This window comes from Vipera berus (genome assembly GCF_964194415.1).
Source record: "Vipera berus genome assembly, chromosome: 4".
NCBI lineage: Eukaryota > Metazoa > Chordata > Lepidosauria > Squamata > Viperidae > Vipera > Vipera berus.
Window position 1 is genome coordinate 48934444 of NC_138206.1, and position 18330 is coordinate 48952773.

General features: G+C 36.7%; 1 pseudogene across 1 annotated transcript; it reads left to right on the top strand.

The window, feature by feature from the left end:
- Nucleotides 1-459: 459 nt before the first annotated feature.
- LOC308667206 (uncharacterized protein C6orf136 homolog) lies at nt 460-2173 on the top strand (annotated as a pseudogene). Its single transcript has 2 exons — nt 460-879; nt 1444-2173. The product of its transcript is annotated as an uncharacterized protein C6orf136 homolog (transcript).
- The last annotated feature ends 16157 nt before the right edge of the window (nt 2174-18330 follow it).

The window sequence follows — 18330 nt, forward strand, 5'->3', positions numbered from 1 at the left end:
AAAAATAGTGACCACTATGGTGGGAAGGTAACAGCATTCCGTGCACCTTTGGCGTCTAGTCATGCCGGCCACATGACCATGGAGATGTCCTTGGACAAGCGCTGGCTCTTCGGCTTTGAAACGGAGATGAGCACCGGCTCCTAGAGTCGGAAATGACTAGCATGCATGTGCGGGGGAACCTTTACCTTTACCTTTTTTACTCTAATGTAACAACAAAGAAAACACAAAACATAGCCAAAAAATTTCTAAAAGAATATGAAAACATCCTGACCACTATAAGCAAAACCTGAATCCTTTTTTTTTCAATGAAAAAAAAGTTGCACAAAACTGAAAGGCATATTTTGGCACAGCATTGATTTATATCCCAATTTTCATCATAAATATGCCTCATAGATTTATTCTGCATAGATATAGGGGCTTGCGGGCCAGGCAGAGGGTGCACAGTGAGGGAAGAAGGCCATGTACCAGTGGAGCCCAAAGGCGGCCCTGTGCATGGGGGACTGCTGCTCCTGGCGGTGGGATGGCAGCAGCAGCCCATTCCATCTGGGCCAGGGCGAGTCAGCGCGCTGTTGCCACCTGGCGTGGTTGTGGCAGTGGGATGTGGCTGCCTCCTGGGATAAATTACCTCCTGAGCTTGTCTCTTCCACATCAGTAAGACTGACTCTTCACTCCCTATTCTCCAAGAAGCTGTCAGAAGCTACCCCTCACCATTCAGCTCTGCCTCACTGTTCTGCAGAAAACTGTACTGTAATCAATTATGGACTGAAATTCAGTGGCCTGGAGACTAGGCCCCTTTTCCAGCCAACTGTTCCCTCCCCTCCTGAAAGCATAGAAGATGCTATCATTTTGGAGAATGGGAGGCAAGAGGATAACCTAAGGGTATGTTGTGATTCAGCGTCAGCCTGTGATACCGGCAGCTGAGTCTGATGATTCTGAAGAGGAGGAGGAAGAGGGGTTTGGAGAGCCTTTGGTGTCAGAGGGAGGCTCTGATGCACTGCAGGACTCTCAGCCTGGCCCCTCCCATCACGTTCCTCATCAGACTCAGCTGTGTGAGCATGCGGTATTGGACGTAGATGATTCACAGCTGGATCTATTAGGGATGCTAGGAGTAGGAGGCAATCCAGCAGAGTAGAACAGAGAAAGGCAATGAGGCAACTCGGTGAGAGGAGGAGAAGGCAATGAGAAGCCACGCCTTGGGACTGCTGATAAAAGGGAAAGGTATGGGAGGTGCTGGTTGCTGAAGGCAACCATTTTAAGATCTTCTGCTAGAATCCTGGTCTGTTATTCCTGTTTAACTCTTGTTTGAACTTTTGGTTTAACTCTTGTTTGAACTTTTGATTTATTTGTAAATAAATTTGGTTGGGTTTTTCCAGCCTGTTGACTATGAAAAGGGGTTGTCTCTGACATTCAAACAGAGCTGGTCGTAGGCTGGAACAGAACAGGGTACAACCTAGAGAAGGACTGGACAGTACTTCTTTAGACTTTTTGTATAGTCTCTTTCATGGCTGGCCATTGCCCTCACCTTACCAGACATCTGAGGCAGCACCCACATCCCTTGTGCCTTTCCTAGCCACATCTGGGGCTCTCTCCCTGGTCACTTCTCCTACCAGCAGTAACCGTGACATGGAAGAGCATCTTGAAGTCATGCAGCAGAAATTACAGGAAGAGTTACCAGCCTTTTTTTTTGAAGTCTCATAATTATGCAATGTATTCCCAGAACGTAGAATTCATCAATGAGATTCTGCATCTGAAAACATGTGGCCTAATGATATATCAAATGGCAGTTGTGTTGTGCCGTTTTGTGGCCTAGAACTATTTTGTTCATATGCACCTAGAGGTGAGGAAGTTGACACAACATCCGGAGAACTGGAGCATCCAAGTGCAGTGCTGGATTAGAGGACTGCCTTTCCACATCTTCCTGATGGGTTTCTTCAGGAATAAACCTGAATTTTACAGAATTTACGATGCCTATTCCACATTCTTCTTAAATCCACAAGGTTTAATTAAGTGTCACAGAGTAAGCAAGCTCATGCCCTCCCAGCCGCTTCAGAACAAGCTGAAAAACCTTGCCGTAGCCTCTTTGCCAGGCCTGGAGCTGTCAGACCAGAGACCATCACTTTTGCCATGGCTAGTTAACAGCAAAGGGCATCAACTGACTGTAGGGGATAGTTAAGCCTTGCCCTCTTGTCAATACCTCTTTTGGTTCATCTGCCTGTACGGTAAGGAGGATGCCACTGAACGATCCATTGTTATCTGTGTTTCTTCTGTATAGTGTGCATGTTGCCCCATGTTGTTGTTGTTAATTGCACTAGTAAGTGCTGTAAAGATGATTGCATAGATATATTCCGTTCATCATAGGTATTTCTCAGTTCAGGTATATTGCCAGAAATACACTAGAAGGTGATTTCCTGATTTCAGTTCTATGACACACAGACACAACATAGGAAAAGTAATATTTATAATTAAAATGTACACAATTAAAAGTCAATCAAATGCATTATCTACATATTGAATACATTCAGAAATAGCCTGCTAGAATTATAATTTTGAAAGACAGCTATATAAAAAATCTATATAAAACAATAGCATACTCAATTTATTCAATAATATTGCAGAAAAAAGATCACATCTGTAAAAGAATATGTGTGAATGTCTTCTTAAAAATGACTTACTTGACTTTTTAAAAATACCATTATTCATGTTCATAACATTTCCAATCCATGGTTGGTCCTGAACATTGTTATTGTAAAGGAGCATGCCACTGCTTCAGACCTACTATTCCCATTCTAGCCCTTATTGTAATTAGCTTCTCTGGGATTTTTGACAAATGTAAATCTTGTTTGTTAATGCTGGTAGTTCAGATAGACTAATGGACTTGGAAAACCACCCAAAAATTGTTTTTATTTTCCAATCTGCATGTGTATAAAATTGATTTATTATAAAGTTAACCATTTGGTAAACTGTGATAGGAATTCATATTTCAGTATAATGGTCAGTTTAATGAAACTTCAGATACAAGCAAAAATATCATAAGGAATTTATTAAACATAAAACTGTAATATTATCCTACAAAACACAGTGAGTTGGATTCAGGTTTAGTTATTCTTAGGGTAAACCAGTTGGAAAGAGAGCGATGGGTGGAATTAGCCAGACTAGTAATCCAATTATTTTAATAAACCTACTCTAGCCACAATTTAGAATGCATTCACAAAGACATGCATGGGAATTAAATTTATATTCAACCTAGTATTATTCTAATACCACTTATATTATATAGCCTTGACTGAAGAATTAAATTAATATATTTGATATAATGTTTATACATAATTTTTGCCTTGGACCATGTATGGGATTTGTTCATTTATTTATGTATTTATTCTAGTATTGCATTGGGTTAGGCAAACACTTAACCATCTAAATGTTCTGTGCTAGTGCACTTATGAAATGTTTATCATGGTTATGAAAACTAATGGCAGAAAACATTAGCTTAGGCCAAATATGCATATTATGCCAAGATTCATATTAGGAGGAAAATAATTGATGTGAACACATCCTGGTTGTTACCTGATGGCTTCAGACATTCACAGACATTCAGACTTTCCCAATGTACATCCAGAGAAAGAGGAAGATTTCTTTTTGTCACAGAGACACAGAGAAATGTACCAACCTTTCCTCTGTTCTGGGAATAGAAAAATTGAGGGGACTATAACTCAAATGATTAAGAAGGCAGATGAATTGCTTGGACTCAGTGTCATACAAATTCAAGGGAGGAGAGATTTCGCCTTGTAATCAGGGTATAGACCTGGCTATGCCAATTTGTACTGAAAGAAAAGATTCAGGGATCTAGAGGCAGAAGTCTACCAAGCTCAGTCCAGAGTTCTAGTGGGTTGTAAGAGGCAAAGCTAGAAGGTGGTGAACAAACAGAGAATAATAGGATCATGGAAACAAGAATTGCTCATGTTAGTCAAGGGATTAAACACCGGAAAATTCTACTATTAGTGTGATTTGTTAAAGTAAGATTCTAATTGCACAGCAAGAATACTATGAATGCAGCTCTGATGTTGGAAAGTGTTTTTTTTCCCTAACAGAAAGCAAGCATTGTTCCTTATTAGTCCTAGCTGTGGGCATACTCAGTTAGGGGCCATTATCCTTGTTTCCTGAGTAGCAGTGTAACTGTCTTTTCTCTGATTTTGAAACTGATATAATTTTTAAAGCAAAGTGGCCTACTAGGATCTGGCTTCTCATTAACGTAGAACAGGGGTGTCAAACTGCCAGCCTGCAGGCTGGTTGCATCATATGGATGCTGTGCACACCCCAGCTCCAGCAATGCAAAAAAAAAAAAAAGTCATGATACGTCACGACACATCACGTGACATGGCAAGTTTGACACCCGTGTCTTAAAATGTCCAACTTGTTCTTATTCCTTGTCCTCCTTGTCTGCTCCAGATGATGGAGAGTCTGCAGTTCATCAGATCAGGTGCTTCGACCTCTAATCGAAGGAATGAGAGTAGTCCCTAACCATCATATTACTTGAGGAGTGCTTTGTGGTTACAATGTGATCACAGCAGAAAGAGATGCCTTGCCTTAATTAGAAGTTTTATATGGTCAAACAATATATTCTTTTCTGTCAACTTGTTCGTATGCATTTTTTTTTATCCCCCCCCCTAGATTCTTACCAACAATGTTTTAATTTTGTTTACTAAACTGTATATCATGGACTTTCTGATACATTTAATGACTACATAATAAATCATCAAGCATCTTTCATTGCAATAGGTACTGTAAATACCCAACAAGAAACAAATGCTATAAATTATTGAGTGAATGTTGTGAATTTAGGTTTTTTTATTTACATAATATGAGCATCTAATGTACAAAATACAAAACTTTGGTGAATTGTTTAGAAGCCTTTCAATTAGGAATTTGTTTTCAAAATAGCATACATTTAGGTTTCTTTAAGAGTATTTGGATTTCTATGTGACAAGATGAAAGAAAGCACTGTTTGTTTTTTCTAATATGCTACACACATTCTACATGCCTCTTACTTTCAGTGTATTCTAGTCATCTTCCCTCCAAAAGATTGTTCTGGAAAATTGTTATATACTTCTCAAGTAAAAATAGAAAAAAATAATATTTATATTTAATACATTAGAAAGGAACAAGGTTCTTTGAGAGTCTTGTTCAAACTCTATCGGGTCATGAAAGTTGCCAGGGAGGTTACCTGCAGTTATATCTGTGCTGTGGTGTCAACCTCTTTGAGTGATGGACTGGAACCTCCTGCTTTGAAAGAAGTGATAGAATGCTCCTCCTCAAGAGGCTGTCTCTGGATCCAGTAACCACTGTATCTCTTGTCTCCAATATTCCATTTGTTGGGAAGATTGTTAAGAAGGTGGTCTTCATTTGATGAGAATCCTGGAGGAAGGAGATTATCAAGACTCATTTCAGTTGGGTTTCAAGTTGGTATTTAAAATGGAGACAGTCTTGGTCATGATGGTAATTGACTTGTGGTGGAGCTGCAATGGATTCCCCCCCAGGACTCACAGGTTCTTCTCAATAAACAGGCAGTATATATGTGCCCTTTCCCAGATTGGAAAGGTCTTCAGATTGTTACTCATGCCATAATAACCTCACAACTAAACTATTGCAATAAACTCTATAGGAAGACCACTCAGCTTCAATTGATCCTAATGCAGTGGTATGAACAGCATTGGGCATGCCTTAATATGCCAAAGTGATGCCTATCCCACACTGATTGCCAGTATTCTTTCTGATGTTATTGAAGATGTGGTTATGACCTGTAAGAGTCACTTTGGATAGTGAGGTGAGCATATAAATTTAATAAATAAATAATGAAGTCCATCACATCAGAATGACTGTATATCTTCTGTGGAATGATCCTAGGGGGATTAGTCTGATAGAATTGGTGCACTCCAGATCCCTTCAATTAAACGAAGTCATATATCAGTGCCAAGGAACTATGCTTTCCCTTCATATCCATGTGGCTTCCATTCTTATGGCATTCCAGAAAACCTTAAAGACCTGCTGTTCTTTCAAACCTTGGTTTAAGATAGTTAGAACTCCTGACAGATTAAGTATCTTGATGTGCTTATTCAGACTCACAATCATGTTGTTTTTTCTTTTTTTTTTAAAAAAAATATTTTATAATTATTGCATTGTATTTTCTATTCTGTTTGGTTTTATTGAATGCAGCTAAAATGAACGAATGAATTTACAAATAATAAATATAAATGCTAGTTAACTCCTTACAATGTTGATCTAATTTGGAAAAGATAAAGTACTTTTGTCAAAGCTGCTGATGGATGGAAATAGAATACACATGACACAATGTAATGTGAAACAAGTCAATTCACAGAAGTTAACTCATTTGCAAAACATTATTTAGCTCATTCCAAGTGTGTGTTTTAGTTAGCCCTTAGAACTAACTTTCTTCAAGATTCTGTGAAACAAATTTATATCTTTTTTATTGAAGTGACAACTTTCTGAATGCTAAATTCTTTATTCATTGATAGTGTTGATACAGGGGTCCATGTCAAAAATTAATCCATGCAGATTAGGATTTTTTTTTAATGAAATGAAGCTATCTTACTCCATCATTAAGGTAATAGCATTTTGACTGTATAATTTCTTAAAATAAATGAACAGATGATATTTCAGCAGTTATACCTCTTTTACTGCATCATGTGATTATTATTACTACTATAAAAATAACTAACTGTAATACAACTCATCAGTTCAATGTCTATGGAGATTCACAGTCATCCAGGTCAAGCTGGTCCCAAAGGTGCTTTTTTTCAAAAGGCAGCTGGACTTTGTTTTTTCTTGAAGACGTTTCACTGTTCATCCAAGAAGCTTCTTCAGAATTGAATTGAAGAAGCTTCTTGGAGGAGAAGCAAGACATCTTCCCAAAAAACAAAGTCCAGCTGCCTTTTGATAAAAAGCACCTTTGGGACAATTCATCAGTTCCTAAATTAAAGTTGTTGATTTTGACCTAGAAAGATGTTTGAGGGAGTGTGTTCATGTTCCAGATATTGTGAATTATCTGTTTAAGGAAGTAAAGGCTGATTTCAACACACTTCTCAATCTCTGGGAATTCTCAAATATCTGCACTGACATAGAGGAAAGAAAAAGAAGCAGAGATGGGGGAAATTATAGCTCAATAACAGAGTACATTCTAAAGATCATATGTTCAATTTGTGGGATCTACACAAGTAAAAAGATTGGACTGTAAGTGACAGGATGCTATAGATGCAACCTGACAAGTCTGCTAATCCAAAATTCTAGTATAGATGAATAGTCTGGCTTATACATTTAATCTTCATCTCATCTAACATTCATTCATTCATTCATTCATTCATTCATTCATTCATTCATTCATTCATTCATTCAGCATTTGTACAACATTTATTTGTGGAATCATATAAAATTAACCTATTAAACTCATTAGATATTTAACTTCTTATCTAAATTTAATTTAATTTGTATCAGTAGCCTTTAGAAATTATACTTGGGCAACAGAATGAACAAATGCCATACCTTTACATCAGGGGTCTCCAACCTTGGCAACTTTATGACTTGTGGACTTCAACTCCCAGAATTCTGGGAGTTGAAGTCCACAAGTCTAAAGTTGCCAAAGTTGGAGACCCCTGTTTTACATGTTTCTGCAGAAACTGGAATCATCCAGATACCTGTAAGAGTCTCTGTGGGTTTTACTCCACTAGTCATAGCCAACTTTTGGGAATGGTGCTTATCTCTGTTTAAGTCATTGAGATACTGTCCAGAAACATTTCTGTGGTCATGTGGCCAGCATGACATCACACCACACCATATGGTGAAACACAGTTATCTGTTACCTTCTCATCGAAGAGTTACCTATTTATTTACTTGCATTTACATGGTTTTGAAATGGTAGATTGGCAGGAGATGAGGCAAGTGATGGGAGCTCACTCCGTCACACAGTGGTAGGGCTCAAACCGCTGGAGTATAGACATTCTCCGGCTTCTTTTAAGCCACTGAGCCACCATACTTCCTTATCCCAAACTTTAATATTCTTAAATAACATTACTTTCTTAATATTAAACATGTAAAATATATGTTGTGGAGAAATACTAGTTAAAACAGAAAAGCCAAAGCGGACCTTTGTTGCTCAAACTTATTCTAAAAGTCACAGCTTTGTTATTGCAATGAGAAAATGCTAAATGCAGTAAGCACTTTATTGAAAGGCTTACTTTTCAAAGTAGGTTTTATAGGATGCTGTATCTTAATATTACAAGCTCTGAAATAGGACTCTTTTTTAAAAAAATTCTGAATAGACAGTAACAGAAAACATTAAAATGGTAGAAAACCATTCAATTAACTATCTTTCAGTTTCTCTGGATTGGATTTTAAAGGTTTCCATTTTTAGCAATCTTGCTTGAATTTAAAAGGCCAGTCATGATGCATTTGGAATGGTGTCTAGCCAAATATCATAGAAAAATGGCATTTCAAATGTCTCCTGAAAGATATTAAAATCCTTTTGAAGACTCTTCTTCACAACTGAGTCCTTCCCATGAACAAAGATTTATTCATTTTACATCCAGTTTTTTTGCAGCTGCGTATAATGAGATGAAAAGGAAAAATAAATAATTCTGATTTCCTTTCCTCCACAAAAATAAAATACCATGTTATCTTATATCTATAGATCACTTTCTAATTTAAAGTTAGGTCCTAACAGAGTAAACTCTGGTATTATTGAAAATCATGGACTGTTTATTTTGCATAGACAGCCTTCCCAAGCCTAGAGTATTCTAGTTGTTATTCACTCATGCAATCTTTAATCACTATTACTATTATGGCAATACTTTATAGGAGCTGAATTTTAAGTTATAGAAGTCTCGAGACTTGGAAAAAGATACAAAAAAATTCATACAGAAAAATTATATTCAATATTGGAAAATTCCTATTACCCTTACAGCAGCCTTTACTAAAGCTTAACTCTTGGTTATAGGTTAAGAGGAATATATGGAGTTGTTTCTTTACATCATTATGAGGCGGCCAATTTTCCATTCATTTGTTTCATTGTTCACTGGTTGCTCTTTGGCTAATTATTTTGCCATTTCTATTGGTGTTTGATTTTTGGGGGAGGCACATTCCAATCTGTTTCTCCAGAATGATAATAACAGTGAGCTGCAGTCATCAATCATTCATCATTTAGAGATGTTCAGTCATCAATCAATTATCCATAGGTGTCAAAAAGGTATGCGATGACTGTTTGACTCACAATGAAAAAATAACTCCTTTAAGAAAGTGAATGTGCCTAGTTTACCCTTTTTTTAAAAAAAAAGATACATATATTTTGTAAAGAGGATATACCTTCAAATGAGTGTCACTAGAAAATGGAGGCAAATATTATAATATTTGCAACAAAGTTGCTTCACTCACATTAACTTAGTTTCCTGTTAGCTTTAATTGGGATCTCATTTTCTGTTCCATTTAGGTATTTTGTTATGGGAATGAATAAAACTGTACTCCACACAAAATGCCACCTCTAATTTTGACCTGAGATTGTAATCTTCTTTCAGTGATTTGAGTCTAGCAGTTAAGTTGCTGGCCTATAAACCAGGAGATTATGATTTTATAAACTGGGGGTGTCAAACTGCCGGCCTGCAGGCCGAATGCATCATGAAGAAACCGCGCCCACCCCATTGCTGGCAATGGCGAAAAAGCTCCAATATGTCGCGCTACATCATGTGACATCACGAGTTTGACATGTCTGTTCTAAGCCTTCATTAGGTATGAAAGCCAGCTAGGTGACCTTGAGCCCACCAACTTTTCCCATTCATAAGTCATCTACAAGTGACAGGTTATGGAATACTATAAAATCAAGTAATATTATCCCACGCTGATTATGAGATTGTTAATGGATATGGTGGTGCAGCACTTTAGATCTGATTCCAAAAAAATGTGCTTCAGAGTGTGCATATTGTACCTGTCTAGCATACTTTAGAATAATTGTGTATTTTCCTGGCTTCCTGTTGTTATCTTCTGCTTTAAATTCATAGTAAGGGATACAGCTGCTTTAAAAAGTTCTCTCTGCACTTTCCTTTTTTTGTGGGGAAGAAAATTGAACCTGACAGTCCATTGGAGACCTATCGCTGAGTTATATTACTGATGGCAACAGGCAACCCAAAATCTTGAATAGGTCTATGGACAGAGACAAGAGTAGGAATAGGTGAAGAAGTCATGGGGCTCTTAGAACTGAAATATGATCCATAGACATTTGGATAAACCAGTAAATTACCCATTCCTGAACTTACTAAACTTCAAGAGCTTTATTAAAGGTATGCAAACATGTATATGATGGAATCCTGTTATTTGTCCCCAGCACTCCTAGACAGGCCAGAGTGCTCCCTCCTATTTGTATCTATAAGAACTCTAAGATAAGCTTAGAAACAGTGACTTGTCCAAAATCACACAGCAAAGTTCAAGTGCCAATCCAATGCCTTTAATCTCTAAACTGCGCTGGCTCTTATCACTATTAGACCATCGGATATTATTCCCTGTTCTGTACAGAGATTTAGAGGATATTAAAAAAATCACCTACAGCAGAAAAGTTTCCAATATCTGCTTGAACACATACAATTAAAGTTATCTCACCCTTGGGCTTAGAATCTCCAGATAACTAATTCAGGAGGTTGACTTACTGTCCAGAACTTTCTTGCCCATTGTTGTATTGCTGATAGGTTGGTGTTTGTTCTGATTGATGTTCATGATGATTACAAGGTGTTGCACCCAAAGCCTAGAGGGAGGGGGATAATATATTTCAAGTTCGTCCTGAGTATATAAACTCTCTGGTCTGAGTATTCTTCCTGTCCTGCTCATTACCTTCTTTTCTTTCACAGGAATTTAACATGGCTTTATGGAACAGGAAAATAGCAAACAGCCTGATTTAAAAAAAACAAAAAACCCTCCCCAACTGGTAATATATTGTACTTTTCTCTCTGAAACTACTTATGACAGCTGTTAAATTGCAAGACATGGAATTGGATTCTATCATAACAATTTCCTAGTTTATTGCAAATTGTAGCCATGGCAGTTGGTTATAAATAAATGAAATTATAGATTCCTGATATACAGAGATTTAATAGGGAATGTAATCAAATCATTCTAATTCATCAATACACCAGACTCATTTACAGAAGCTACAATGGCTCCTTGAGCTCATGTAGAAAAATTGCATGTTTATTTTAAGGATGAGGGAGGGAAGTAAGCATTTGGTGAAAAACATAATAATTTAATCAGATAAAAACAGCTCAGGATACAAATAAATAAATAAATAAAAGAATCAGATTTCAGGTATAATCTATACTTCTGTTCCAAGTGCCCAAAGACCTCTGAAAAGCAGAAGAAAACTAGAAGAACAGAGATTTACAATTTTAAAAATTATAGAAACATACAGGTGTTTTCCATTCAGAGTTTGATTCTAAACTGATTTTTTCTTTCCTTACTGTTGTAGGGTGGATGTGTTGGGGTTTTTTTTTGGGGGGGGGGTTTAATAGTGTTATTTTGGGTACAATCATCACTCAAATGCTCTGAAAGTAAAACAAAGGAAGAAAATAACTAACCAACCTCTGGCCACTGACCTGATATATATGACAGTCAGTTTGGCGTAGTGGTTAAGTTGTTGACCTAGAAATCAGGAGACTCTGAGTTCTAGCCTCACATTAGATATAAAATTCAGTTGGATGACAGATTTGCAGGGAAATAGGAGGAGAAAGGAATATTATGTATTTATATTTGCTGTCTTGAGATAGGAAAGTCTAATAAATAAATAAATTGTACCTATAGCATAGAATACATTTTATCAGATAGATTCCTGACAAACCTAGCAGTCACCCCAAAAGTAGAGAAGGGAACTAGGGGATCAGCCATATTGGACCTAATTCTCATTAACAAGGATGAAATGATAGAAGGTGTTGAAGCCACAGGAATCTTGGGGAGAAGTGATCGTGCAATATTGGAATTCAACATTATGGAAGCACAAGCAATAGAACACAGTCAAACTAGAATCTTGGACTTTAAGAGAGCTAATTTCAATAAATTTAGAGAGAGCTTGGGAAGGATTCCATAGAGGAGAATCCTCAAGGGCAAAACAACTCAAGAAGCTTGGGAAATTTTGAAAAGTGAGATTATAAAAGCCCAGTTTAGCACAATACCAACAAAGAAGAAACTAACAGCTCTCAAAAGAAACCAGCATGGCTCCATAAAGAACACTCTGATAAATTGAAAAACAAAAAGGACAAGTATAAAAAGTGGAAAGAGGAGCACATAACTAAGGCAGAATATCAGCAAATAGCCCGAGCCTTCAAAGATGAAGTGAGAAAAGTTAAGGCTCAAAATGAACTAAGGCTTGCGACAAAAGTCAAAAATAACAACAACAATAACAACAACAAAGCTTCTTTCAACATGTAAAAAACAAAAAAAAAGTTAAGGAAATTATTGGTCCATTAGTGGGAGAAAGTGGCAAGAAGGTGACAAGCAACAGGGAGAAAACAGAACTATTTAACTCATTTTTTGCATCCATCTTTACACAAAGGGAAAAAACAGTCCAACCTATCAAAAACAGTACCATAGAAAACAAATTAGAAACACAAGTTAAGATGGGCAAGGAAATGGTAAGTGAGCACCTGTCCACCCCTAGATGAGTTCAAATCACCAGGACTAGATGGACTATACCCCAAAGTTCTGAAGGAACTGGCAGATGTGATCTCAGAACCACTGAACTATATCTTTCAAAAATCCTGGAGCACTGGGGAACTACCAGAGGACTGGAAAAGAGCTGATGTACTTCCCATCTTCAAAAAAGGGGAAAAATGGATCCAGGAAACTACAGGCTAGAAGCTTTTAAGAAGAGACTGGACAGCCATTTGTCTGAAATGGGATAGGGTTTCCTGTCTAACCAGGGTATTGGACTAGATGACTTCTAAGGTCCCTTCTATTATTATTATTATTATTATTATTATTATTATTATTATTATTATTATTATTATTATTATTATTATTATTACACAGCTTCATTTTTTTTTCTTTTGCCACAATTTGAATTATTTGAAATAATCTCATGTTTAAATGCTATTGGGATAAAACAGGTTTGAAGGCACATCTTAGCCTTCATGAAATTCTAACAGTTCCAGTAGAATAATACCATTTTAATAATATGGCAGTCCTGTAATAATTCAGCAGGACAAAGTGGAATTAGAGTCAAATTCTCAAGAAACTTCTGGAGGACTGAAATTCTTATTACCTGCCTTGAAACAAAGATTCTGGGAGTTTAAAGAATAAAAAGCAATTCAATAAGAGAATTAAAAAAAAATATAAGACAGAACTAACAAATACCAAGGAGAGTTGAGATTGCTTCTCTGAAATAGCTGTTGATTGTATTTATGTGGACCAGAGAATGCCACTTCAGTGTTTTATATTCAAGACAGCTCTTTGGATTTTCTACATGCTTTTTCACTTTGCAAGCTCTCATTTAGATGGTTAGATTTTGACAACTGATCAATGCTGCATTGTATTCAACTTATGACAGCAAATTTGAATGGCAGCAAATTTCAAATACTTGAAGCTCAGTTAATAAAGGCAGTCTTATTTAATAATCTGAAGATAAACATTTGGTAATGGGTATTACGTCTTCTTAAAAAACAACCCTGAATGCTTTGTTCCATTAATTAAATTTCTACTTTAAAACAGCTCTTGGATAAATATAAGTGTTCAGCGCAATCTTATAAAAACTACTCAATTTCTATTGCTGAAAAATATGGAATATTGTTATGAGAGAAACCTATATCAAAAATTAACATCATTTTCCTCATCTTTTTTCACCTCATTGTATTACTTTTAATTCTACTGAGAGAAGATAACTGAACACCTAATCATTAAAAATTTAATAACACCAATATCTATATTAACTTTCTGAAGATAAAGCAGATCTTTTAGAAATATTTTAGTTACAAAAAAACTGTGGTAAAATATTTTTTAGGGAATTTCTCTCGTACATGCATCCCAACTGGAAGATCCATATTCCAAGGGTTCATTAGAACTGAAAGTCTGGAGCTTGAAGATAAAAAGGAACTAATTACTCATTGAAGTACTGTCAGTCTTGCAGGGCAGTTCAGACAAATAACATGCCCAGAAGGACTAGTTCTACTGTATTGAAAGGTTTCATTAACAGAATATTACAAATCTGAAAGTAAATTTCTCCCCAATGGCCTTTTTTAGCTCAGATAACTAGCTCTTCCCCCTGTCTCCCAAACTCATTTTCATATAATTAGTTCTGTCTGTCTAGTTGCTTCTAGTGACGTAGATTTTCTCTAAGACATCCCCATATACCACAGGTCTGCAACCCACGGCTCCGGAGCCGCATGCGGCTCTTTCAGCCATCTCCTGCGGCTCCCAGTCCTCTGCCATGTGCAGTCCCAAAAAAAAAGTGGGACTAAAAAATTTCGACCAATCAGTTCAAATATGCAGGGGAGGTGCATATCTCGCCTTGGCTCCACTCTTCAGTCAAACCCTGTTCTGCGCATGCGCACATGTATGCGCATGCACACACATTTTTTTGTGGCTCCCAGTTTTTCCTTTTGTGAGGGAACTGGTTCCGAGTGGCTCTTTCACTGTTTCAGGTTGCTGACCCCTGCCATATACCATTATAGATATTGTCTGTTTATGGAATTCCTAACTCCTTCCAAGAATAAGCACCTGATATAAGAAAAGATCTCCTTCTCTTCTGAATTTGAGATTGAATCATTTCTTGGAGAGATACAATTAATAAGCATGTATAGGACGCGGTGGCTCAGTGGGTTAGGATGCTGAGCTTGTCAATCAGAAGGTCTGGTGGGTCAAATCCCGAGTGCCGCGTAGCAAAGTGAGTGCCTGTTACTCATCCCAGCTTCTGGCCACCTAGCAGTTCGAAAGCACGTAAAAATGCAAGTAGAAAAATAGGGACCACTACAGTGGGAAGGTAACAGCGTTCCGTGCGCCCTTGGCGTCTAGTCATGCTGGCCACATGACCATGGAGATGTCCCCGGACAAGCGCTGGCTCTTTGGCTTTGAAACAGAGATGAGCACTGGCCCCTAGAGTTGGAAACGACTAGCACGCATGTGTGGGGGAACCTTTACCTTTACCTTTTATAGGAAGTCACAAATGAATTACTCATTTGTAAAAAAACCGTACTCATAAATAAGATTCCTCAAAATACAATTTATGATGACCCACAACCAAGGTGCAAATGATCCTTTGTCTCTAATTTGGTTATAACTTGGCTAGTAAGGACTATCTCTTCTGCTGACCTGATATTAATATCTCTTCTGCTGACCTGATATTAATATCAGGCAATTGATATTAACATAGGTATAATTGTGTTCAAATTATAAGATGAAACCTTTTTCTATGGTAGTAACCCATTTCTACTCTAGACAGAATATGCATGTGTACCAAGTAGGCTGATGAATATGGCACAATTCTGCATGTAACTGGATTTTTCATTTTATTATTGCCAGCAATATTTCCTCTCTGGATACTAGATAAAAGTCCTTAACATTGCTAGAATTCTTTTTCCCTTAAGAAAGCTCCACATATTGAAAAGTTAATGGACAAATATATATTCCTGAAAAGCAGATGCAGTGGTACAAAAAACTTTTCTTCCTTATATTTTGCTGGTCAGAAAAAAGAGGCAAACCTATTTAAATGTTATTCATCTGTTTTGATTCAAGAACCTCCTACCACCTTATTTAGTTTGGTCCAAATGCTTCTAAAGGAATTATATTTTTGTAACTGAAATGTTCTGTGTCTGGAGCGAGGTGAGTTTCTCATTTTTCAATCTCCACCATCCTTTTTTAAAAAAAATAAATAAATAAATAAAACAATTTGGATGCATGTTTTTTCCCCCCCGGTCCAATGACTCTAGCATCATTATACTGTATCTTCATATAGCAGCTGTTAACGAATCTGGGATATCATTTTAATGCTAGGAAAAGCAGTTAACTAATATATATATATATATATATATATATATATATATATATATATATATATATATATATATATATATATATATGGGGGACGCGGTGGCTCAGTGGGTTAGGACGCTGAGCTTGTCGATCGGAAGGTCGGCAGTTTGGCGGGTCGAATCCCGAGTGCCGCGTAACAGAGTGAGCGCCTGTTACTCGCCCCAGCTTCTGCCAACCTAGCAGTTCGAAAGCATGTCAAAATGCAAGTAGAAAAATAGGGACCACTACGGTGGGAAGGTAACAGCGTTCCGTGCGCCTTTGGCGTCTAGTCATGCCGGCCACATGACCACGGAGACGTCCTCGGACAAGCACTGGCTCTTCGGCTTTGAAACGGAGATGAGCACCGGCCCCTAGAGTCGGAAACGACTAGCACCCATGTGCGGGGGAACCTTTACCTTTACCTTTACATATATATATATATATATATATATATATATATATATATATATATATATATATATATATATATATATATATATATATATATATATATGTATATATATATATATATATATATATATATATATATATATATATATATATATATATATATATATATATATATATATATATATATATATATATTTGCAGACATATACCACAGTGCTTTAAGTTGTAATAGAAATTGCTTTGTCAGTGTGTTTTGCAGTTGGGTCACACAACTACTCAAATGAACATTTCCACTTGGGCTTGATTTATTTCCTTACTTTGATATTGCTAAACATAACTACATAATAAATAATGGCGTTTAGTTTAAAAATAGACAACATTCATAAAAGCAGCTGTTTGTTGCACTATAGCAACTTTTTCACATTATGGTGTTTCTATAAAAATCTGCCATATCCTGCCTAGTTAATACTATTATGAAGGTATGCCATATGTTTGCCGCATATGGTGAACACTTTGGAACCCAGAGGAAAAGTCAGCAATGCTTTTTCTGTAAACTCTTCAATACTCACTGCAGGGGGGAAAGGGGAAAAAAAACCATGTGCAAACCAAAGTTAGCAAGGAAATATACTGTTACTAGCTTCAATCAAATTTTCTTCTAGAATACCATGTTTCAGCCTAGAAGATTATCTAGATCAGGCATGTCAAACTGCCGGCCCGTGGGTTGGATGCGTCACTCCGAAACCACACCCACCCCATTGCCAGCATTGGGGGGAAAGTCATGATACATCGTGTGATGTCACATGACATCATGGGTTTGACATGTCTGATCTAGATCATGCATAGACAATGCAGGATGAGAACCATGTTAATCTATTGGAGCAAAAACTCAGTAATTTTGTGGTACTTTTTCCAACAATTATTAAAAGGCACAAGTTTTTTTTAGCTGTATTTCACTTCAACAAATGCATAGATTTGGCAAGGCTGATGTTGAATTTAATTAGGGGTAAGGTCTGGGACCAACATTGTCCAAAATAATGGACACAGATTTGACCTCAGGATTCAGAAAAAACCCGAATTGATATCAGAGCATTTTAATCTCTCAGGAGACACCATGGAGACCTTAAAATAACTGTTTTGAAATAGCAGGTGTTTAACATCATCATCAAATAAGAAACTTTTTAAATGCTCCAGTATCGAAATACTTCAAATGGATATAACTATGCATATTCCTGCGAATTAATGTATGTAAGAGATTCAAGAAGCAGTTTCTGCAGAGTTTAATTCCTTAAGTCTACATGATCTAGGACTATTTTTCCATTTGAACTGTTGCCTCAGAACTTCCTTGTATTGCATTAGCCACAGCAGTGAAAACTTCCCAAAGATAATGACATTTCTATTAAACACATTATTTATATAAAATCTCCACTGATGACAAACTGGTAAGCCATCTCAGTAAATCCAAATTATCCCAGACTGTGACATCAGAAAGCAATTAAATCTTTGCCTCCAAGAACATATGGAAAGTGCTATTTTGATTATTCAAACAAATTAGACAGTTTTACTACTGGGACAAAAATGGTTACAGTTTCCAATCAACTGTTTAAAAGTTATTTAAGATTTTTAATAAGATATTTTAATTTGATAGATTTTTAGTTAGTTAAAGCTAAACAGCAGAATAATTATCATAAGACAGAAGAACTAAGACCAACATTTTGGACAACTTTGATGGTAACATTTGACCTTCCTGACTAAGAGACAAAAAAAATAAATGTTGTACACAATTCCCATTCAAATTGAGTCCTAGACTTGAAACCAAATCTCATTTCAGACTTTCTAATCACAGATCCCCCACTGGCAACAAGTGGAGTCAAGAAATGT